Source organism: Geospiza fortis, unplaced genomic scaffold (assembly GCF_000277835.1).
Source record: "Geospiza fortis unplaced genomic scaffold, GeoFor_1.0 scaffold468, whole genome shotgun sequence".
Taxonomy (NCBI): domain Eukaryota; kingdom Metazoa; phylum Chordata; class Aves; order Passeriformes; family Thraupidae; genus Geospiza; species Geospiza fortis.
The window spans coordinates 875,580-881,543 of NW_005054502.1; the positions used below are offsets into that span (position 1 = coordinate 875,580).

The 5,964-nt window shown below is 47.6% G+C and overlaps 1 protein-coding gene across 1 annotated transcript in view; it reads right to left on the minus strand.

The window, feature by feature from the left end:
* LOC102038524 (ER degradation-enhancing alpha-mannosidase-like protein 2) overlaps positions 1-5,964 on the minus strand; it is a 23,469-nt gene that overhangs the window by 10,670 nt on the left and 6,835 nt on the right. The gene's annotated exons all lie outside the window — the stretch shown is intronic.

Sequence of the window (5,964 nt, forward strand, 5' to 3'; positions counted from 1 at the left end):
TGCTCTGGTTGATTTTGGGGTGTCGCTGCCGCCTCGGCCGGGATGTAGGGCCCTCGCTGCGGGAATTATCGCCGCGACTGCTCGTAGAGAAGCGGTACATCTCCGGAGGCTAGAACTCGCCGTTGTGATGGCAGGAAGGAGCTGAGCGGGCAGGGCAGGTGCTGCTATCAAACCCCAAAGTAAAGATGACGAGCGCTGTGAGGCTCCCATAGAAATGAGGTGGTGGCACCGGGAAGGAGCCGGTCCCGTGCGGGACGAGGCCGTGGTGCCTGGCATCGCTGCTGTGCGATCGTGCCGGGAGCTGGGCTGGAAATGGCCGGGATGGGTCTGAGGATGTGGGTGAAGCAATTGGTGTCTCGGGGCCTCTCGCTGCTCCGAGTGACCCCGAGAAATGTTAGAAAGTCTCTTTTCCCAGCCTGCCGCTCGAAGAAGGAGTCAAAACTCTGCAGTTCTCAGTCTCAAGGTTGTTTATTGTTCTTTATCTATGAAATATTTTCTCCTGTCCAGCTGAGATCCGTTCAGCAAGACAGTCCAGGCACTCTGCCTCCCCCGGGGCGGTGTTATGTCTTTGTACTAAAAACTACGTGTACAATGTTTACAGTTACTTCCCAACACCTATCACCTTTGTTAGACAGTGAGCTTCTACTCTAAACCAATCTAAAAGTACCACCATCACAGCAGAAGATGGAGGCCAAGAAGAAGAAGGAGAAAGGCTGGACATGCCCAGATCCCTCCATCTTGCCCCTTGAACCCCCATTCTAAAAACCCCAAAATCTACTTTTTCACCCCGTGATAAATTCACTGTCATTCTACTTAAACTGTTGTGGCTTGCAGATCTTCATCTAAGGTTGGTAATTTGCTCCATGGGTCATAATCAAAACCGCAGGGTTCTTGGGCTCTGTGCCAGGGTCTCTGAGCCCCCTGGCAGGGTCCTGGCTGCTCAGGACAGCCAGAGGGATGTCCTGGGTTCCGACAAGCTGGGGCACTGCTGGCCTGTAGGCGTCTGACAAACCTTCCTCACGCTGTTTCTGCCTGAGATTCAAGCCCAGCTCTGGGTGAGGTTTGAGTGATGCAGCAGGACCTGCTTTGGAAACATGATACTTTAGGTTTTAAGTTTTTCTGTTCTGTTTGGTGTGCAGCTTTTAGCTTTATATTAATGTTACTGGATCTGTTCACAAACAATCCTATCCTAGCTGGAGACTCAAGGACAATCTCTTCCAACTTCAGGCCCAAAGCATCAACAATGTGAGAACAGGAGGGTGGGCAAGCAAGCAGGGAGGATGAAACTTCATCATTTGAAGCTGTTAATTGGGCAGTTCACTCCTATATGCAAATGAACTAAAACTTACAAAAATGTGAGATCTCCTGGCCAAGCTCTCTTTTGCTTCCATCTTGGAGCCATCCAGGTACTGCCAGGCTGTGACCTTTGAAGGCACCTCAATAAATCTCCACTTTATTGCTCTGACTTCCATCCAGCCTCTGCTCCAGCTACTCACATCAAACCAGTGCCTGAATCCCTGCACGGAGTCCTGCAGTGGTGCCACCCTCCTGCACTGGAACTGAGCTTCCAATGTGCTCTGTTCCCCTGTCTCAGGCAGATCTCAGGTGGGTCCAAGACACAGGGGCTGAAGCAGCCTGGCTCCCTGGGAGGGCACTGAGTCCCCTGGGGCTGTCCCTAACCTCCCAAAGGAGCCATGGGTACCAGATGTCTCATCCCTGGCAGTGCCCAAGGCCAGGTTGGACAGGGCTTGGAGCAGCCTGGGATGGTGGAAAGTGTCCCTGCCATGGCAGGGGGTGGGATGGGATGGGCTTTAATGTCCCTTCCACCCCACCCTGTTCTGGGATGCTGTCCTGAGCTGTGGCTCACACCAGGAATGGTCCCTGATTTTGGCACCCTGAAGTTTAACCAGCACAGAGAATTTCAACATCACAGTGATTGGCTGAGCTCTCCCTCCAGCTGCATCTCTAGTCTTGCACTGATCCACACCAAATCCCTGCTGTTCTTCCCACCTATGCCCATAAATGAGGAGGGGGTGACCCAGGCAAGGAGAGCAGAAACAAGAGAAGTGATGATTAACCCTTTAGGTGGCAGAGGAACAACATTTCGAAATCAAAACTAAATCACTTTGCTTGCAGGAGAGGAAGGGGCACAAATAACCCAACACTGTCATCTCACAGCAACTACAGACCCATGGAATGATTTGCATTGGGAAAGACCCCAGGGATCACTCAGTTCCAACCATCCCACTGTGGACACACAGGTTTAGCATCAAAAGTGATGCCTCAAGGAGCTGGAGCAGAGGCTGGATGGAGTTCAGAGCAATAAAGCGGGGATTTATTGAGGTGCCTTCAAAGGCCACAGCCTGGCAGTACCTGGATGGCTCCAAGATGGAAGCAAAAGAGAGTTTGGCCATGAGATCTCACATTTTTATAAGTTTTAGTCCATTTGCATACAGAAGTGAACTGCCCAGTTAATAGCTTCAAATGATGAAGTTTCATCCTCCCTGCTTGCTTGCCCACCCTCCTCATGTGGGCCTCCTCATGTGGGCCAACCCTCCTCATGCTTTGGGCCTGAAGTTGGAAGAGATTGTCCTTGAGTCTCCAGCTAGGATAGGATTGTTTGTGAACAGATCCAGTAACATTAATATAAACCTAAAAGCTGCATACCAAAACACAACACAAAAACTTAAAACCAAAGGTATCAGTTTATCCCCATCCCATTCCTATAGGATTGTTTTGTCTTCACCACCCTGTGAAAAGATCCCAGTAACACTAATATAAAGCTAAAAGCTGCACACCAAAACAGAAGAGAAAAACTTAAAAGCCAAGGTATCAAGAGGGGCTGGCTGTTGATATTCTTTAAGAAAATAACCCGGTTTACCTCTCTGCTCCCAGCCTGGGGCCATCCCACTAGGTGTCAGTGCACACCCAGATACCAGCATGATAGCCCAGACAAAAAGCCACCGAGTAATTTTCAACACACTGTTCATTTGCTGCAACTGTAATTTGGGTTTCTGGGGCCATTAATCATAAAAGTGTCTTCTTGCTGATGCCACGACTCAAGGCTGTGGGATTATCTTGCTGTATTCCTGGGAGAATCAAACTATTGGAGCTGATTTCACTAAAAGCTGTCACAATACATTACTGGAATGCTTTTTATTCAAGTTCATTTTCCAGACTCAGATTTAACAGTGTTCTAGAGCACTGTTGTTTGCTGTATACTGGATCAGTAATTTCCCTATCAAAGTCAGTTACTCAGTGCTCAAAGTTGACTGCAATCTTTTTGAAACAGATGTGAGAAAAGCAGGACTGGGCAGAGCCAGAGCCATGCAGTGTGACCCTCCTGGCATCAGGGAGAGCCAGGGAGGTGGGAATGCTCTCCATGGAGGAGGTGGGCTCAGGAGGCGATATCCCAGGTGCTAATTGCACTAATTAAACACCAAAAGAGGGAGTGAACAGAGGGTGGTGTAAGTGGGACTGAATCCAGGGATTGATGGGTAAGAAACCAACGGCTGGCAGAGCCAGCTGGATCAAAACTGGTTGGGAAAAACTTCAGAAAGCTGGGTTTGGAGGGTCATCACCCTCCTTACCCTTTCTTTAGGCAGCCAAGCACCCTGTGGGTGGATTTGGGGGGCAGATGGGGCTGTCTCCTCCCAGGCACCTCCTGAGAGCCACAGGCTGATTACAGAACCCTCCTGTTTGTGGCCACCACAAACCCCACAGCAGAGGGGCTGAGGAAAGTCTCTGGGAAGCCAGGGGGGCTGGAGGGGACAGCACTGTGCTCAGCATGTCACACAGCCCCTGGGTGTTGGAGAAACAGCAACTCCCATGGCATGGAAATCTCCTGTGTGCTCATTCATAACTAGAGCTGGTGGGCTGGAGATTATTTGGAGGCAGGGATGGCTTTGTGGTATATTCTGGGAGATATTAATGTGGTTTGCACATAATATCATACAAGTTACATAGGCTGGGCTGCAGTAGATCAAAGAAGATGCAGGGAATGCTGCTTCCAACTGGGCAGAGCATGTTGCTAAAATCTTTAGGCCGCATGAGAGTTAAATGGTGCTTCAGGTGCCCCATTCCAGGCTTTCTGTCTTTGTGGAAAGGCTACTGGCAAAATCATCTGAACTTTGGTTTGGATGTGGGAGAGGCTGCAATTACAGGGGTGTTTAACACTGGTTTATGGCCTCCTTAGGCTGAGGACATGTTTACTACTTGCTATTACCATAAGTGGTGCTGTTGCCCTGCTTGCAATTTTGATGCCCATTAAGATGGAAACTGTATGTAAATCAGGATCCCTCATTATTATTTATATATCATGGTGGGATGTAGGAGTTTGTCTGCCATGAGAAGAACTGTAAACAGGAGGTTTATGAACACTAAACACTGTTGCTAAGGTGGTTCTCTTGAAATAATTTTCCTTTGCAGCCGAACATCAATTCTTAATTTTAGTAGCACACGTAGCAGGATGGAAATGATGATTGATTTTTCTCCAAGTGCTGTGGGCTGCTTAAGTTGAGATTTCACTATAAAAGACTAGACATTTCCAATTGCTTTTTATAAGTTCAGAATTGATTTCATTTGTTTAGCACCTGACTAACATAATAAAGGAGAAAAATATAGTTGGACAGAAAACACAGCAAAGTGATGAGCTGCCTGGTTTCTGGCCTTCCTTTAGGTGATGTGATTTTAAGCCATGCTCCTGCTCTGGGTCTCTCCCAAACTGGGTCATACAGAAGTTTTTGCACTGTGTTCACAAAGAACTGTGGCTCTGTGTAGATTTTGAGTGCTTTGTGCCAGTCTGGCTTGTTGTTGGGGTCTTGACAAGTGAGAAAACAAAAATAAAACTGAGTTAGCATCAGTGTGTCTTGGTTTTTAATATAGAGACTTGTGGCACCCACATTACCTGACATCAATAAAGTCCAAAACTGCCCCATTTGCATGAATGAGGCTTCATTTTCTTTATCCAAGATAGGATTTTCCCATGGGGAATGTCACTTTGATATTTTTTAACCCAGCAGATTTGGAGGTGTTCAGGTGAGTGGTGGCTGTAGGCAGAGAGGCAACAGGCAGAATTTCTGTGACATAAATCCATCCTGTCCCCACAGGCAAGGGACAAGTCCTCAGGGGAGAGGTAAGGGTCTGTCTGCCCTCAGCTCCTTGCACCAAGGTGGTCAGGAGGGTCTGCACAGGCTCCTACTGCATAATTTGCTTTTCTTGGTGGGCTTGCAAAGAAAAGAAATGGACAAAAATGATTAATTAGCCTTACACATAGTGGGAAAGGGGTGGGAAGTTTGGTTAGTGGCTCCAGCTCAGCCAGAATTTGGACTTTGAAGTTCAAAATGGTTGTTGTGTCAGGGAGAATCCCTCACCTTTCACATGAGCGTGGTGAGTGTGGTAAGAAGGGCTGAGTTTGGATAGAAAGGCTGAGTTTAATAAGGGCTGAGTATATTAGAAAGGCTGAGTTTGATAAGAAGGGCTGAGTTTGATAGGAAGGGTTGAGTTTACAGCTGGAGAGAAGCAATGAGAAGAAATTCCCATGGCTCTCTGGAAACACTGGTGGCAGAGACGTTTTATTCCCTGTTTTTTATGGTCATGTAAAACAAATTCACTGCAACTTGTCAGTGAGCAGGGATCTCCTGGTGCTAGGTAAAGGGCAGGGCAGGGGTGGGTTTGTTTCTCTGCTGCAAACAAGGGCTGTGTGCAGGAGTGGCTGACTCCACACTGAATTGTGTTTGCTGGGAATGTCCCAAGAAAGGCAGGAATGATGAATCTGACTCCATGTTCTCAGAAGGCTCATTTATTACTTTATGATACTATATTATATTAAAGAATACTAAACTATACTAAAGAACACAGAAAGGATACTTACTGAATGCTGAAAAGATAATAATGAAAACTGGTGACTCTCTCCAGAGTCCTGACACAGCTTGGCCCTGATTGGCCAAAGAGTGAAAACAACTC